Raw genomic sequence first — 19,837 nt, 5'->3', positions numbered from 1 at the left:
TCTCATTATAACAATGTGTAGATATGATGTAAACAAGAGATTCATTGTGCTGTGCAGGCATCTTCATTGATTAACAGAATGGCGTGAGACCATGATGAACTGAAGTGAATGATAGCTTTTAGTGATTATAGAGGGAGTGCTCTTTGGACACTTTTGTGTTGGGGCACCATACCTGAAATTTACTTAGGGCCACCAAACCACTAAGTCTGCTCCTGCTTATGGTTTTGGAACAACATGAGGGTGAGTAAATGATGACAGAATTTTCTTCTTCTTCTTCTTCTTTTTTGGATGAACTAACCCTTTTAGGTGTCAGAAAGATAGAAAGTAGAATAAGTGTGAATGTTATTTTTGTCAGGTAGCATCAGGATTTGACTTTATTTAGTAAGAGTCACTTAAAGGGATAGTTCACCCAAAAATGATAACTCTTATTATTTACTCACCCACATGTTGTTCCTGAATGACTTTTTTATTTATGAATTTATATCCACCCTGTTGTTGAGAGATGTAGCAATGAGAGATGTAGCAATCTTTTTCATAACTTACTGATGCAGTTCACAAAACTGATTTGACTGAGAAAGCATGTGTACTGGTTTTGAAAACTTGGAGTATACTGACCACGTTTATGATACTTTTATGGTGTTTAGCTTAAAATCTTTCCATAGTCCATGTGTTCCAGTGCCTGAACTGTTTGTATTGTGCCTTTAATCCACTGAATGGTGGGACAGGATGGCAGTTTTTGTGTGTGTGTTTGTGTGTGTGGTGTGTGTGATTGTATGTGGTCTGGGGCCTGTAGTTCAGTCTAGGTGGGTGGACAGCGCTACTGCGAGGCGCCTGTAGAGCTGGGAGCTTCTAGGCTGCTGAGCTCTGTGTTTGTGTGTGGAGTGCAGCTCTCTTATCTCTGGTTTGTACTGACGCCACTCTTTTCCTGTTTAAAATCCGTACTGCTGATTTTTCTCTTCATTCCTGCTTCTGCTAAACTTTGCCTGTCTCACTCTCTGGCTCCTACAGCCTTTTTTTTTTAATTTATAATTTTTTTTTACATCATTCGGCTCCTCTGTTCATGCTTTGTTGTTAAGTGTGTGTGTGTTTGAGTTTTAAACTTTCATATTCATTTCAGTATGGATCACCAGTTGTCATTGGCATGACTTGTGCAAGAGACTGGAATGATGTCTCTATGCACGTATGGTCACAGATGTTGAGGAGTTCTTTGCATATCTGACAGCAATGAGATCCCCAGAGCCTCCTATTACAGACAGAAATTGCTAATATGGCAGTTAGACAAGAAATATCTACATGTAGACATACATTAAAAAAAGTATTGGTGCCCATTTTATATGGTTATAATATAATAATTATGTATTTGTTTAAAAAGTATAATTATTTTATCATACTCTGTAGACTAAATTGGTCCCTGAAGTTTATTTTTTTTATTGTCTTATTTTGTATTTAGTATAACATTATTTATTTAATAATTAGTGCAATTTGACCCTTATTTAAAATAGTTTTATTTTTTTATTATTTTTTTTTTACATTAATGTGCAAAGGTATTCTCTATCAGGCATCTTAGAACAATATTCTATGTAATATCTAATAAGTTCCGTGTAATCCTCATTTGCATAGATATTTGCATTGTGAGGCATTGTGATATGAGTTTTACTCAAGGTCACATGATGGTCTTTAAAGCAAATTACATTGATACAGACAGTTTATTTATTTATTTTTGTTAGCATTAAATAAAAACTCACCTGGTCTGATTTCTAAATGCATGTTACAGATCTCATTATGACTGATTTCTGCATATATGTTTCATTTTAAAAAACTTTTAATGTTACTTATCTGTTATCTCTTAAATTAAAACATGCCATTTCCTAAAAAATATTTCTTGGCCGAATCACATTTCAAAATACTTCATATGAGTAGGATAATATTTACTATCTGATGGTTGCCAACAATTACACTTAAGTTATATAACTTCAAAACACTTGGCTTTGGGAGGAGTTCATGTTATTCTGTATTCTTTGTGTGTGTGTGTGTGTGTGTGTGTGTTTTTGACAGCAGCCAAATCAGTAACATCTAAAATATATAAACTCTGCTCCAGGCTGTCTCTGACTAGTCTTTCCAGTTGGTACTTGGACATCTCCGCTTGTCTTCCTTTCCCCCGTCTGCCTCACCAGTCGCCTGGATGGCCGCTTCTGATGGCGCCATGCACTTGCAACCCTTTGCCTTATTCCGGAACAACGCGGGGGCAGCTTGCTATCGACGAGGGTTTCTTTCCCTTTCCTCTGTTTTCCATTGCATTTCCTTCCTCATTTTCCTCGATATTCTCTGCCTGGCAATGTGAAGCCAGATGCAGGCTTACTGAGAAAATGAACAGATAAATGAGGGGAAAATCCTCACTGACTCTGGCATTCATGCAGCATGATATCTCAATATTGGCCCGTCACAGCCTTTATTAACTAAGAAGAGATTCCTCATTGTGACTGACACATAGATGTGGTGTAAGAACATTTCATACGTAAGGTGGAACAGCACTGGATTCTCAAGTGTATTACTGACAGAGAAACTGATTATGCATCACTTTTGTTGAGATAGAAGGATCAGATTTCTTCTACTGAAAATGTATGATTACATGCTGATGTTTAATGTTCAGATCTTACTCTTCCAGGGTAGGTTGAGTGGTTTCATCCTATTTGTTTTGTTAAGAGGAAGCCATAAAGCACATTAAAAGGAGGATTCATTACTGTTCTTCGGAGAGGTAAGACCTTAGAGACTGATACACACTTCACCAGCTTTATAGCATTTTGAATCATCTCAGTGGATTTATTTGAAATAATTCTCCAAAAAGATTTGTTCACTGCTTGATTCAGTGGCCGGCCCTTTCTAAAGGTTACATTGCTATAACAGTAGAGGATAACAACTTAGTCTATGAATTACTCGCAAAGTAATTTTTATTCAGACACAAAACAGCAACACATTTAGTGAGCTCAGTAGGTTTAGTAGTTCATTCAGTAGGTTTGACCAATGAAAAGCTTCTTCGCAGCTTTTTGAATGATTTCTTGTTATGGTCAGTTATTGAAGGCAGGAAAGCAGTCATTAGTTTTAAAGGGAGAGATTTGCATGCAATGTAAATATATAGATGCTTGCATGCAATGATTTTTGTCAGTCTGAACTAATTTGATCTGATTTGAGATATTTAAGATTGGAAAAATCTTAAGATCACTATGAGCATAATTGCAGTCTTTGGTTTACATGCTTAAATGTTCCCAATAAACTGATTATATATGAGCTCAAGCTCAATCCGATTGTGTTACAGTACATGAGGATTTTCAGTTGGATTGAGCCTTCAATCTGATTATAAACTGATTACTAGATCACATTTTTGTGCATTTACAAGGTCATGCAACAGTGTGTAAGAGGCTACATGATCAGTATTATACGGTGGCCCAGAGAGCTCAACGCATGAAAACACTTGCAAATTGAAAAAACACCTGCAAAAAAAAAAAAAAACATCTTCACCAGTTTGACAACACAAGTGCTGCAAATCCTTCACAACACATGAATATAACGAAACGCGCTTCAAATCCTTTACAACACAAGCATATTAAGAAACGCTGCAAATCATCACAACACTTACATATATATAACGAAATGTGCTGCAAAATCTCACAACACTTGCATATAACGAAACCCGCTGAAAAATCTCACAACACTTGCATATAACGAAACGCGCTGCAAATCATCACAACACTTGCATATAACGAAACGCGCTGCAAATCCTTCACAACACATGCATATTAAGAAACGCTGCAAATCATCACAACTCTTGCATATAACAAAACGCGTTGCAAATCCTTTACAACACAAGCATATTAAGAAACGCTGCAAATCATCACAACACTTACATATATATAACGAAATGTGCTGCAAAATCTCACAACACTTGCATATAACGAAACCCGCTGAAAAATCTCACAACACTTGCATATAACGAAACGCGCTGCAAATCATCACAACACTTGCATATAACGAAACGCGCTGCAAATCCTTCACAACACATGCATATTAAGAAACGCTGCAAATCATCACAACTCTTGCATATAACAAAACGCGTTGCAAATCCTTCACAACACATGCATATTAAGAAATGCTGCAAATCATCACAAGACTTGCATATATAACGAAATGTGCTGCAAAATCTCACAACACTTGCATATAACGAAACGCACTGCAAATCCTTCACAACATATGCATATTAAGAAACACTGTAAATCATCGCAACACTTGCATATAAAACGAAACGCCCTGCAAATCCTTCACAACACATGCATATAACGAAACGCACTGCAAATAGCACTGACCACAATGGAAATTTTTCAAAGAGACCTCAAAAAGTGTCGGACCCGGCTGGGATTTGCTTATCGTGCAGTGGCTACTGCTTAGTGGAGTTGTTGGTGAACTGAAAGGTGAGGTTTTTTTAATTTATTTTTTTTACACCATATTTCCTTTATCTTTTGGATATTATTACATGATTAAATGTAAAACATTACTTAAGATGGCTAATTTTAAAATCCTCAGCTAAATCTAATTTCAAGGTTATTGAAAATAAATTTGCAATGCTTCATTAATTGTTTCTTATTGTGCATGTGCTGTGATGATTTGCAGCGCGTTTCGTTATATGCATGTGTTGTGATGATTTGCAACACTTGTGTTGCCAAACTGATGAAGATGTTTTCTTAATTTGCTGATGTTTTTCAATTTGCATGAGTCTTCTTAAGTTGCAGCGTGTTAAGCTCTCTCGGCCTCCAGTATATATTTAATACTCTGCAATTCAATATGAGCTTCCTGGAGAGTACACAGTCTCAGATCTGCATGAAACACTTCATGTATCATGCTGAATTTCACATGCAGCTCTGAGCGCAAGGCTAACTTTACCACAACATTCTCCCACCTTGATAGAAAGAACCAGCCACGACCTGGCAGGCGCATGTTTTTGTAACAAGCTCTCACCAAGAACCTATGGATCAAATGAATTCAAGGATGTTATTATATCAACACAGTGAAAAAGCCCAGTTTACTCAGATTTTTAAAGGAAGCAACAATAAATCAGCCCCTCCTCCTCCTGTCCAGAGACATTTCCTTGTGTTTGTGTAGTTATGATTAAATGAGAGTTGGTTCAAGCAATTTTACCATACTTAATATATTCTATATGACTTTCAGAGATTCAGAAATGTATCCTGGGAGGGTCTTTGGGTGCATTGTACATTGTAAAAAAAAATATATTTTTTTTTTGTTGTAATATTTTTTAGTTGTAAATAAAACAAACATTATTGGAAAATGTTTTTCCAGAAAATAATATTTTTTTTGTTTCTACTTTAAAATATAACATTTAAATCATTGCATTACTCTTTTTTAAATTTACTAGCAGTTTTCAAGTGAAAATTGTTTCAAAGTAAATCCTTTGCCAAATATTTTTCAGTGTAGTCTTTTAGTTAATACTAGTAGCGGTCTTAAATAAAACTAAAATCATTCAGAAAATACTTGAAATAACGTAAATTTTAACTGAAATAAAATAAAACCTAAAATAAAATACAAAAACCTGAATTTAAATAGTTTCTAGCTTACTTAGCCAAAACAACATTTCTCATTTCTATTTCTTTATTTCTATTTAACTTGGATGAAATAAAATATTAAAACTAAAATAATACTTAAATAAAAAATTAAATCTCAGTGTATCTCAGTGATACTAAAATAGCTCTGATTATCAGTATCAGTCATAATACATGCAACCTCTAAATAAAGCTAGCCATTGATAGTCAAGACTTCAAATAGGCCACCTCTAATAATTCTATTACATTGTCTTGTCTTAAATGGCTTTTCTGAGTGTATAAACTTCACAAGGATATCCTCCCCTGCCACTGACAGCGAATTACCCATGAGGCTGTGGGGCTACTTTGGGCCGCTCCCATTGTGATCAGGCCTGTGCGCTGAGGTCATGAGGGGAGCCAGACTGGCAGGCTCTCTGCGGCTTCCTCTGAGATACCAGATCAAGTAAATCACAATTAGAACTTGTTAGCCCTTCAGGAGCCCTGATGACTGCGACTCCTCACCGAGCACCCGACGGTACCAGAGAGGCGGCCCACTGTGGGAAAACAAGGTGCTATTTGGAATCTTTGAAGAAGCCATGTCAACAAGCATTTCTTGTGTATTTGTTCTTCTCTTGTGCATTCTTTTGGTGTGGTGAACTTGAGGCTGAGTAAGGCTGAGAGTGTTTGTGTTGGTATTAAGATACAAAGGCTCACAGACGAGGCCTATTTAAGGGATAGTTAAACCAAAAATAAAAATGCTCTCATTAACTCACCTTCTTGTTATTTCAAATCTGTATGACTTTCTTTCTTTCAAAACCCTACAGCAGATATTGTGTAGAATGTTTGATATAGGACTGGAAGCAGAAATGCCACTCTACACAACGTCTATCTCTGCAAGCACTGTAAGTTGGGTTGTTTGTAAAAAGCATTTGGGAGCGCAACCATCTTCCTTTTAACAAGAAGCACTTTTAAACTGCCCATTGGCAACAAAAGAGCTTTGCTGTTTTCTGCCAAAATAATAGTGGAATAAACAACAGAGACATTTTTTTAATATATATATATATATATATATATATGTTCTTTTGGGTTCCACAGAAGTTATACAGGTGTGGAACAGCACTGTGAACTGTCCCTTTAAACTGCTAAGATCTACGGCCCTTGGTGTCGAGCTGTTACTCTATCACCTCTTAAAGAGATTCATTTTTCACTGCTTCCCCAGACCATAAAGACAAGAGACAAACCAATTGATTTTAATATGGCTTCCATGTCAGGGGAAACCAGGAGAGTGGACATATGGAGATTAATCTCTTCTGCACCAATACCCTATTCGTATATCAGCTGTGATATGTGGAAGAGGGCTGATAATGCACTTTGGCCACCTTCATTCAAAGCTGTGGTGTTTTTCTATGGTTTGTCTGCTCAGTGTTATTTCCTCTAGTCCAATTGTTCTCAAACTTATTCACTCTATACCCCTCGTTTTGTGGTTGATATAAAATAAATGAACCACAACAACAACAACAACAAAAGTGATCTAGAAGCTATGTTCGGTATTCAAGAACTGTGTGGTCTTCAATAAAAACAATAGCTTTAGTGTGAAATGAAAAATGTATATCATTTCACCTACATCTTTGATTTAATGTATTTATTTTGATAATTTTAATTTAGATTAGTTGATATTAATATATTAATAATTTATTTGTATTATTATTATTTATTATTATTATATTATTATTTGTAAGTTTGATGAAGCCCCCTGGTGGGCCCGGGTCCCTGGCTAAAAACCGCTCCTTTTGTTTTTAATCCCTATTGACTTGGCCTAAGTGCGCATTTGCCGTTTGTCAGTTTAGTTGTTATGTTGACTGATAACTTCTGCACATTATGTTCTAATCACAGTGGCAGTGGGTCTCGGCATCTGTTGTGTCAGTGACTCGTCATGTTTTCAGGTTAATCAGTCACTTGAGAAACCCGTTTATGTTTAGTGTGAACTGCAGTAAGAGGATACATTTAGCTTAAAGGAATAAGCAGTAAATAGATCACTTACTTTTGGTTTGAATACAGCGAGTTTTTGAAATGCACTCAGAGGCCTGACTCAATCAGCTCTGGAGCAAATATAGCGCGAGTGTCTGCCAGCCGTTTTCTGAAAGGCTGCGGTGTCTTTTTCAGGTTAGAAAACTCTACCAGCACTCCATGCCAGCTTTACATTCCCTTTTTTTCCCCAGAGCTCCCAAACCAGACTGTTTGCCCTATGCTTGGAGTGTGCAAATCTACATATTTTCATAATCAACTAGTCTGTGGGTCATCTGAATGATAGGTACTAAGGGAGTCCTGCATATACTTAGACTGATTTTGTCCTTCTTGTGCCAAACTTTATTTGCAGTCTATTGCTTCTATTCTTGGAATTGCAGGTTTACATCTTGCAATTCAGACTTCATTAGAATTTTGAGATAAATTCACAATTGTGAGAAGAAAAAAAGGCAGAATTGTGAGTTAAAAAGTCACAATTACCCTTTATATTCCATGACAGAAATAATCTTTTATAAGTTCCACATGTGTAAGGGCTGAAAAAACAAAACAAACATAAAAATGCACAGTCCAGCACACATTCCTCTCCCCTACCTATTCTTCTTCCTTTTTCTGATCCAACTACTCCTTTCCCTCCTACAACTATTTCTCTCCCTCTCCCAGGCATTATTTCTTTCTCTCTCTGATTTTTTGTGCTGTTCTGTGTCAACAAAACCAATTCAAAGAGGCATTTTTTTTACTTTGTGTTGCTGTAATGCAAAGAGTATCAACACCTGACTATTCCTCCAGCTGAGACTAGAATCAGCTTTCTAAATGTTATGTTACTTAAAAATGCTTATGAGTTGTTACAATATTTTATAGAGAGAATTTACAATACTTTTGAGATGCTGTTGTATAGAAGGCTTTACTTTTTATTTAAAGTTTGGAACATCAGGTCTTCATTTCTGTCCTGCTGTGTTTAAAAATGTGTAAAAAAAAAGATTAAAAAGATCCATGATTTTGGAATGGGGAAAGCTTGTGTGAAAGAAAATGTAAGCATTTTAGAAACATATGAATGAATATTGTGTGAAACAACATGAATTGTGTTAATGGTATGGTCACAACAGACTGATGTTGTGCTAATTATATGTAGAGTTTCGAAAATGTGACTACAGATTGGACAAAAGGATGTTAGCAATTGGGAAAAAAAATATTAATTTTTACAAAAGAGAATGCAGCATTCCAGAATTAATTTTTAATTTATTTTATTTTTTTGTAGGTTTAACAGTTTTGGCTGGATTCTTGGAAATAAAAATCTAGTTAAACTACCACCTGGACTGATCCCTTCCTTATACTTGATTTCAATTTCTCTCTGTGCTGTTTCTCTATCTGCCTTTTTTGCAACTTTTCCCTCCTGATTTATTTCACCAGACAGGAAATAGAGGGATAGCACCGTCATTACTGCCTATGTTCTGTGCGCCTCCGAACAAGTGGCTCTTCTGGGAGGATCGGGCCAGGGCAAGGCTGGGGGTCACGGTGGAAAGTGTGCCCGCCATGCCAGAATAAATCAAGAGTGGAGAGAGAGGGTCACAAGGATGACCTCAGCAGCACCAGCAGGGCTTAAATCACCCAGCTTCCTTGGGAGGAGAGAGACAGTGCGAGCTACGTAATGAAAACAGTATGTTCCATTTGACATAACTGCTGCTCTGCACAGACACACAAGCAGCAAGCTGGGCAAATAATTATATACACAGAAGTATATATATGTATTATATATTTCTTAAATAAAGGATACATACATATATCAGATATAGGATACATGTGTGTGTGTGTGTGTATATATATATATATTACAGATTTTTTTTAAACAATGAGGAGGCTTTGTTTTGGGTGCGAATGGTGCCATAACATTCGAATGGTGCCTGGAACAACATTGTGATTAACCAATCAGATTTGAAGAACCAGTTTATAGATTCTGTGAAGTTTACGCTTAAAAACACTGTTTGGTGCTTGTACATCAGTGTCATTCATCTATCATTTCCTCTGATTTAAGGGATTACTCATGGTTAAGGTTAGGTTTAGGTGTAGGGATATGGTTAAGAATATTTATTTGGAGTAAAATGTTGTTCCAGGGTCAACAAAATATGTTGAGCTAGGAACACATCTAACTCAGCAAAATCAGGACGTGCAAAATGCTTCCTTCTGAAATCACTAAGTTTTGAAATGGTTTTTCTGGTTCCCATTGCACAAATGTCACTTCAGCTTCCTCCATCACAAAGATGTTCTTTGAAAAGTAGTGTGTGGAGCATAAGAAAGACAGGACACAACTGGACATGCAAGTGTCCTTTATCAGAACCGATCTCTGTTAATATTGACCCCTTGTTGGTTGTGTCCAGCACCTCTCTTGCCTCCCTTTAACAGAAATTGGCCTGATGAAATACTTTTCCTGTGTCTGCCCCTTTGCAGGCCCCTCTCTGATGAAGGGGATGGTGAGGCCCAGCATAATGCTCTATTTTGGGAGGTCATTTTGAGCCGGACACCCTGTCTCCCCAGGACTGCCTGTCTGCTGATAGCCTATCAGATTGCTGGCTCTTAAAGGGGAGACACTGCCATTTACCAGCCTGACGCCAAGCAAGCCAGTTATCATTGTCAGGACTCCCAACACCAGATTAACCGCTCCCAGCACTAATGAGCATTTTAAGAAAGGGTAACGTGAAGGAGTGGCAAAAATAACACTTAAAAACAGCAATGGACACTTCTGGAATAAAACAAGATTAAAGGGATACTCCACCCTTAAATGAAAATTTTGTCATTAATCACTTACCCCATGACATATATAACATAAACCATAACATGTATTGTTTTATTTATTTACATTTACAGCCATGGTAGCTGGCATGGCACTATATAACAAATAAACAAACTTTGGTCCCTCTGTATAAAATGCATGTTGTTATTGGCCTCTTTCTCATTAGCAGCGATGAGAATTCAGTCTCTGCGGAAAGTTCTTCCATAAACAATGTTTACAATCCTCTATCCCTGATATTTCCAAAGGATGTGACTAAGTAGCTCTCAGATATCCAAGCCAAGCTCAACACGTGCAGTGAATAAACCAAAGAGACCGAGTTCCACAGCACAAACAAGTGTTATGGTTTGTGGTGTTGCATTCAGTCGAGTGTTAATAGCACACACAGATATTAAAGTCATTCAGAGTTCAAAAGAACAGCATTTATTTGAAATTTGTAATCTATTTGCATTTATTGTAACAATGTAAAAGTCTTTACTGTCACTTTTGATCAATTTAATGCATCCTTGCTGATGAAAGTATTAATAGGTTTTAAAAAACAAAAAAGGCACTGACCACAAACTTTTGAATCTAGTGTAGCGAAAATGATTTCTGAATAATCAGGCAATGTAGAAACAATTTTTTTTTTTTTTTGCTTTTTTGGCCTGCATAATGGTTTGGTTTCAATAAATGGCTATCCATGCTAACCCAATAAACTTTATCTTATCCTGTTTCAATAAGAACTTTAACTCTGAATGCCATATGCACAGGCATTTTCTTTTTTAAATCTCATATATTGTACAGTCCAATCAAGAATGGCACAATGATGACTGCATATGATAATAATTATTGGTTATGGTGTTATAATATAAATGTGCCTTTCATGCTTGTAAGAAAAATGTATACTCATTCACTTGATTTTATGTGTGCTCTCATTGCTGTTGTGTGTTGTAACCGATCATCCTGTAAACTCTCTCATGTAATGGGGTGTTGAAAGGCCTTCAGAAACACTTGATCTGCAGCTATCAAAACGGTTCCCTGTGCCAATGTGAGGAAGAATTTGGCTATTAAAATGGCCTGTGAATGCTCAGACAAACATCAGCCCATGTGCTCAATTACTCTGCCATACAGGAATGCTGTTGATCTGCGTTAACAAATCCTATGGAACAAGCAAATTCCAGAAGTAACAAGGCAATTTAATGAACTTCTCAGCCCGAGGCCACGTCACACTTCAGATCGTCAATTAAGCAGGAATCCAACAACAGATGGCATTCATTAACACAAGCAAACTTTAATGAGCAAACAGCTACTGATGCTTCATTTCTTATGTTTTTGAGACATATATATTCAGAACTTGCGAGTGGCAACATAAAATGGCTAGGTGGGCCCATCACGTTGATGCGCAGTTTGATGGGGTACATAACTTTGTGGCCCCGTGCAAATTAAGTTTGTGAAATCATAAAAAAGTGTCTGTGGATGAAGTCATTCTTGGCAATTTGGTTCCAACATGGGTTTTCGAGTGCTAGATTTACTAACGTTTGGGAAATGTAATAAAGTACAGTGGTTCACAGTGAGAGCGCTTGTGCTTTATCCAGCGGTCCTCTGCTTCCTGCCACCGTGACATGGCAGTACACAATAAAATGCACACTTTTATTAAACCATTCAGCACTTTGAAACTTTCATTTCACCCATTTGGGAGTAGGATTTTCCCCCTTCTTTGTCCTCTGAAAAGTAGGCCTTTTTTGGTTGCAGCATGTTATGAATGCTTTGTTGTGCTAAGTCAATAATCTGTTTTTGGTGGAGGGTATGCTAAGTGTGTTTAGGGCCTACATGTGAATGTTTTTGACAAAGTGTGAGGACTGGGCTATGCCAAGGTGTGAAAGTCTGTATGGTGCCAGTTTATTTTGGCTCTCACTTTTTCTTCTGTTAAACTCGTACTCGGCATCTTTTCTCACGCAGTATTATTCTTACTGTAATGGATCCTGGTTACTCCTGCAGGCAATCTTTAGTAAAACTTTATGAATATATAAACCATCACATAAACATACTTGCTGTAATGAGCCTTGTTTAGTCTTTTAATACACTCTGGGATGTAAATGTATACATTTTAGCACATTAGGTACTATATAACTATACAATCTATATTGTCCATTCTATTTAAATATTTACATTCTAATCTATATATTTGAGCTGAGCTCCTCCTCAATAAGCGCCATTTTTTAATAGTGCACATGTACATAAATGCCCAGGGAACCCTGGAGTATGACGAACCCGCAATGAATCAAACATCAAATAAAGAAAAATGACAGGCAACAAAACATAGTAAATTAGTCATCAGATGCCATGTTCAATACAGCAACATCTCAGATATCTCGAATCAATTAATTAGCAGAAGTTATTACTCCACCACATGTATGTGACGTCATTAACAATGGCCCAAAAAGACTAAAATGATGTGGTTCAAACAATGGAGATGCGACTGTGTTCGGGAAAACTGTCGTGACTATCTAGTTAATTTCCTCAACAATGCATCTTACTGTGGTGGTTAATCAGTGAGTTACATCGTAATTTACCAATCAGAGCAGAAAAGGCTTATGGAAGGGAGGGATTATAGACCTTAAGCTCAGAACTGCTCTAATTAATCGTTTCGAAACATTGAACAGTTATTCTAATATTAATTGTATATTCAGAAAAAATTACAATGTTCTCGAATAGCAAACGTGATAGTTAAAATTGTCATAATTTTTTTTTACTTTCAATCACAATTAATCAGAAGATAATACAGTTTAATATATATAATATTTACTAAAACAAATGTAACATTCAAGCATATTAAAAGCAACTATGTAAGTTTCAGCTGGCTTAAATTTATATTAAGTGCAAAAGTGAGTCATATCAATATTGCTTTGTCCTGTTATGTGACACAGATTTTTGCTTATTTTTTTTCTGTTGCACCTTAATTATTAAATAAGTAATTCCGCCAATGAAAGTAGTTTCAAACAAATCCAAAGCAGAATCCAAGTCTTCCATAGCTAGACTTTTGCCTGGCGACGTATAGTCTCGATTCTAAATTATTCTTCACTACAATTGGCCACTTAGTGATGAAGAGGCCTCCTTACTGACATGTTAAATGACTGATAGTTTTGATTTGCTCAGCAACATGTTTAGGTAGGGGTAAATGTTGCTACACTAACAGATTGTGTGCAATAACGGACTGTCTGTACTTTCATATGCCGCAGATATTCCCTTCTTAGTGAGGTACTTCACCTGATCTTTTATTATACTACACAACTAATCACATGAAATCACTTGAGAACCCTAAGCTCAGAAAATAGTACAGTAGCATGGTAAACCTCCATATTTCCAAAACTTGTAAACATGGCTTATGTTTCCTGGCAGACCAACAAAGATCTCCACATATTAAGCTCCTGGAAAACCTGGAGAAGTCAGCCAGTCAGACCTTTGCCTTCATTCGAGTTATACTGTTATATCAATGCTGCTGGAATGCTCCTTAGCCAATCAAATACAAGAATCATGACTTGCAGTTGCATAATTAAAGATGTAGTGACTACGCTTTCAGTATTATAGTCAAACATGACATCAGCCCAAACCTAAGTCAACATCTAATTCAAATTAAACGCAAAGTTTCACAAAGGTATCATTACAAGCAACTAATCTGCCAAAGATGTCACACACAAAGTTTGGGTGGTTCATAGAAGGAATAGGTTGTCTCTCCCATCAGGGATGCCTTTCCTCAGTGAACATGCCTCTAATTTAGGGTCTAGAGGAATGTGTGTGTGTGTTAGTGAGTTTAAATTAATCTGCCATAGACAGTGCAATTAGAGGTTTGGTTATCTGGCTCTCAAAGACAGACTGTCTCCATGACCCCCTGAACAAATGCTGATAAAAAGCTGGAAAATATTATTCTTCACACAAGTGTGTCTCTGTTTGGGCTCTGGTGACCCAGTCATATGGGTCTCAGCCTCGCCGTCTCTGCCGGTCAGGAAGAGAGATAGGAGGAAAATTCGCAACACTCAGATAACCAAACCATTGATCAGTATTCTGCACCGCCAGCCTAAAAACAACATGATAGAGACACAGCACAGGTGTCCTGATTTGATTTGCTTCCCACGTTCAAGTATTAATTAGTTGTTTTCCGGGACTTGTTGATGTAAACGGGGACATTTCTGATTCATTAGTCATTTTCAGTTTGCCTTTAAAGAGCTATTCCTGCCTTTCTGGGGTCGTGACTTCTGACAATAGCATGACAGAAAGCATGGGAGGAAAAGGTGCAGTGTGTGGAATGTTTACAGGCAAGTTTGGAAGAGTAATGTATTACAAACCTAAATTATTTACTAGATTTATTACTCAATTCTCTGTTCCAAAAGCAGAATTGCATTGCAAAACATCATCTTAAACTTTTGCTCTTATAAATCTGCCTATTCAGTCTGAGTCAAGTGTATAATAAAACAACATAAAATATACAAATCTAAGTGAACTAAGATATTTAACCTGACCTGAATTGAGGGCTCTTGGTTCTCTAGATGAGCTTTCAAAGGAAAAAGATGAACATTCTGTAATTATTTACTCACTCTCATTTCAAACCTGTTTGACTTTCTTTTTTTCTGTTGAACACAAAATGACTTTCTTTTTTTCTGTTGAACACAAAATGTTTTGTTTTTTATCCATACAATCAATTTCAGTGGGGTCTAAAACAACACTGGACCTCATAGGATTTCAATGTATGAACAAAAATGTTCTTCAAATGACCTGCTTTTGTCTTCTACACAACAAAGTTTTGGAAACAATATGAAGTTGAGCACATGATAACAAAAATTTTAGGATGAACTATCCTCTTAACTGGCTAATATGTTTGAGACCATTCTAAGTGTCCTATAATGCAACTGTAACTTCTACAAGATCCTTCAGTGGTGGAATGGACCTATTATGGGCCGGATTGGAAGGAATGTAATGGTGAAGCCTGGCTATTGACAGTCCTCCCCTAGGGGCATAAATTACCCTGACTGGTACAAAAACAAGATGACATACACAGCCTCAGGCCCCATCTTCCTGGTCTTCCTGTCTCCAGAACAACCTGAATCAGATTGTTTCCAATTAAAGATTCAACCATCTTTTTTTTTTTTTCTTCTTCCGTTTTTTTTTCCAATACCCACCGTGCTTTGCTCATAACACAGACATGTATTGTGGCATTTACAAAGAATCAAATTAATGTACAGTTTGGAATAAACAGAGACAGGTTCGTCTTGTGTCTTGTTCTGTGAAGCACTGTGAGTGAATATATTAGCTGTAGAATTCCCTCCACTCCAGTGCCCTCCACCCCCACTGTGTCCACGGGTCTAAGTGTGCAAGCCTGTTTCTCATTAGTATCTGTCCGTATTGAACTCCCTCGCAATTTCCTCATGGAGAATTAATGCATCCTGCTCTTTTGCATACATGACTGCTGTCACAGGCTAGTGCATATTATTGTTTTGTAGCATGTACACTGATTTTTTCACATGGTCTTCCATGCACTCCTATATACTAATGTTTCCAAAACATTTTTGTCTTAAATACCCACAGAGGACCATAATTAAGCTTCCAGTACCCAAACTAGAAATGTGTTTATTATTATTATTATTATTATTATTATACTGTATTGCACTGGATATATGTCAGGAATATTATTAATATTAGAAAAGGTACTAGTACTATTAAAGATCATAAAGTTATATATACTGTATATTCCTTCTTTTAATTTATTGCGATCATCCTTTTCATTAAGGAATAGCCTAATTCTCCATCTCTCACTCTCTCTTTTGTTCTCTTTCCTATTTTAGCTCTTTATTAACTTACTATTCCAATATGAGACATTTGTGCAACTTGCCATCTTCAGTCTGATGCAAGAAGAACTCCATGTAACTGATCAAAGAAATTTTATATTTCAACTGCACCATAATACTCAAACAGGACATTAATATTTCATATACCTCTCTCCAGATACCATTTTTCTTCCTGGTTCCTGGGGCTTTTTTCTCCACGTATCTCTCGGATGTGTTTAATTTGGTTTGTTATTCTCTCCCTCTGAAGTGTCAGTGCTGTACCAAGCTGGCGTGACCACTGGATTATTACCCCAGGGTCTCCAGTGGTGCGGACAGTCTGCTTTGCTGGTCATAGAGAAGAGCATAGCAGGAGGACAGTCTGTGTGAACAGCTGGGCCCTGTTTTCAGCCTTCTAACTCAATTACCTCCTCTTTGAAGAGCTCTTTTCTTACACACTTTCACATATGCATCAAACATTAAGATCAGCAGAGTAACCTGTTATTTCAAAGTTTTAAAAGTTATTTCATAATTTTTTTGTAACATACAAAAATATTTTAACAGTAATTTTCTTGTTTTAAACATGTATCTATTTGTTTGTTTATTTAGATTTACATTTACAATAATGTAATGCATTGTCTTTTAGAAGCAAATAGCAGGGCAACACATGTAAAATTGTGTATATATAGCCCCTTTTTTTTTGGACAGAGGTGGAATTACTCAGCGACAATCTTAATTCATCATTATGTGATATTTGCATAGTTGCTAATATCAAAAGAATCCAATAATATGTCAATTCAACTAAATATGCATTTTTGTAATACAACAAGTTTTGTTTTTACAAACATCAAGTCCATGAAACCACAAATGTCTTTCCTTTGCCAAAATCATCATCTTAATGCTATTTCTGGTGTGCTTTTTGCATAGCTTTCATAATGTTTTAAAAATGCTGTCCTTTTATTTATCATTAAGTGATTGGAATTGAGAAACACAATGATCATTGCCAAAGCCATTTGAATGCCAAATCTCCCAAGGCTTACATGGTGTTGGACAGAAAGCAAAACGTCTCAGGTTACGAATATAACCATGGTTCCCTGAGTAGGGAACGAGACACTGCGTCCTCTAGGGGTTGCTATGGGGAACACCTCGTCGTGAACCATGTCTGAAGCATACATTGAAAAACAAAAACTTGTTGGCCGGCGACAGCATCTCACGTCACTACCGGCGGAACTATAAATCAGCGACAGGAGAGAACGTGATCCACATCTTCATCTGAAGCTTGCGTCCAAAGCATGGCAGGGAGCTAGAGGATGCAGTAAAATGGTTATTTTTCTTAAATACTTAATTTCTGTCATCAAACTTTAAAATAAGATTAGTATTAAAGTAATGTCAACCGTTTTTTTTTTTTCTCAAATATTTTGGTAGGTCGTGGAATAGATTATACTTGTCTAGGTGGATCGTGGAATGGAAAAGTTTGGGAACCACGGAGAAAGATCGCTCTTACCGGTTCTTTCAGATGCATGCTTCAGACAGAATAGTCAGTGAAGACGAAGAAGAGGATGATGTGTTCTCCTTGTGCTGATTTATAGTCTCGCCGGTAGTGACATCAGAGGCTGTCGCCAGCCAACAAGTTGGTGTTTTTCAATGTATGCTTAAGACACGGGTCAAGACGAGGTGTTCCCCATAGCGACCCCTAGAGGACGCAGTTCAAAGTTCCCTTGAAAGGGAACTTGTTTTATTATAATGCTCTACTGGTAAAACATTGCCTAGGGTACATATATATTTTTTGTAACCACATTAGTAAATATCAATAGCCAGTGAATGAAGTCACAAGTCATTTAACATAGAACATTCTAAAGGCATGATATTGTAAGATATGGTCAAAAAGAAACAATATGAAGAAACTTACTGATTAAACAGTAATTTAAAAAAAATAGTGACGTGTTTCAGATAGTCTAGCTAAACTACTAGCTGTCAAAGGACAGGTGGGTGAGTGGCTATATTAGCACAGTAATACCTGGAGTGGGGCTTTTACAGATTTTCCAGGAAAGTGTGAGAATGATTGAACAAGGAGTGCAGTGCTGCAATAACAGTTTTCTTTGCCCTGTCTGACATGTGATTAACTTACAAAAGAGAATGTATTTGGAACAGGTGCCTCTAATACGGCGCAGGCATTAGAGGCTCCATGCACTCTCTCTCTAACCTCCATGAACCTGCCAGGGAAATCCGATTCCCGCTTACACACAGGCAAACACTACTCTTACTCGCAGAGGGAGAGGACAGGTGTGTGTGTGCAATTCAGTGTGTGACTAATACTGGACTTTTGGGTCGGTTGATGATTAAATCTGATGATTTTTTCAATTATTTATAGTTTAAAAAGTGTGCTCTTTACGCCCATGTTAAACTGAGTTACTATAACTTCTTAAATATACAAGTATATGTATTGTCTGAGCTGTAAATCTACACTGCATGAAATGTTAATTTCAATGTAAAGAAAATGACAATTGTTACATTAAAATATTTATATTACTGTTAAGTCAACACATATACTTGCACATTTCAAAAGTTATAGCAAGTCATGGGCATAAAGAAAACTCTTTCTGAACAAATAATACATCATCAAAATTGATCAGCAAGCAACCCAAAAGTCCATTAGTCACACTGACATGCATATCATTTTCACTATTTTTAAATTATAATAAATATAAGTGCCACATTATTTACCATATATTCAAATCAAGAAAGATATTGCAATTTACACTTTTATAATGAATGTTTATCAATCTGTATGCTGATATAAACAAGTGACATGTGATGTATAACTTTAATACACTGAAACTCTATTTTGACGGTCCCAGTTTTTTTAATAACCAATCATTTTAAGTTTACTTTTTTTCTTTTTTTTTTGCTTATTTTACATGTAGAATATAGTTGATTTCATTATGAGCATTAAAAAAATAGTTAATTACTTTAGTTTTATTATCAGTTTCAGTTTGAATGAGAATCAATTTTATCTTTTGCATGCTTTAATATGCCTTACTTGAAATAGTTCTTATGTAGGCAAATATTTTTCATTTTGGGATGCTTGGAGTCCTTATTGTATGGTTTGGATTGGATCTCCTCCCACACAGTTTAATATCACATCCTCTTGATCATTTGATAAATAAGGCTGTCAGCACAAGTCCATTGTTAAGACTGTATTTACATAGCTTCTTGCCGAATAAGCGTGTCAAATGCTGTGCTCTGCTTTCTGGCAAGCTGCCTCGAAATTTATTTCATTCACTGTCAATTGTAACAACAGTAGGCGTGTCTATTTGTGTTTTTCTTGCTCTTCCATCCAATCTCTGTCTCCGGGGGCATGTCATAAATGTTGGGGGACCAATCGGCAGTGTTTATTGCTGAACCTTTGCTACTTTGAGAAAGTTAATACATTGAGAGATATAGCCCCGCCTGATCTACTCCAGCCAAAGTCTTTAACCCTTTATGTGCATGAGTGAACAAAATGACAAGGGAAAGTTATGATTTTAACTTAATAAAGGCCTATAGGTCAAGCAAAGTACTTTACATTTGGACATATATGTTTAGGATTTACTTAATTTTTTTTTTGGGGGGGGGGGGGGGGGGGGTGGCAGGGGCTATTTCATGTAAAT

Source organism: Carassius auratus, chromosome 43 (genome assembly GCF_003368295.1).
Source record: "Carassius auratus strain Wakin chromosome 43, ASM336829v1, whole genome shotgun sequence".
NCBI classification, from domain to species: Eukaryota; Metazoa; Chordata; class Actinopteri; order Cypriniformes; family Cyprinidae; genus Carassius; species Carassius auratus.
Note: the sequence above shows the minus strand (reverse complement) of the source record.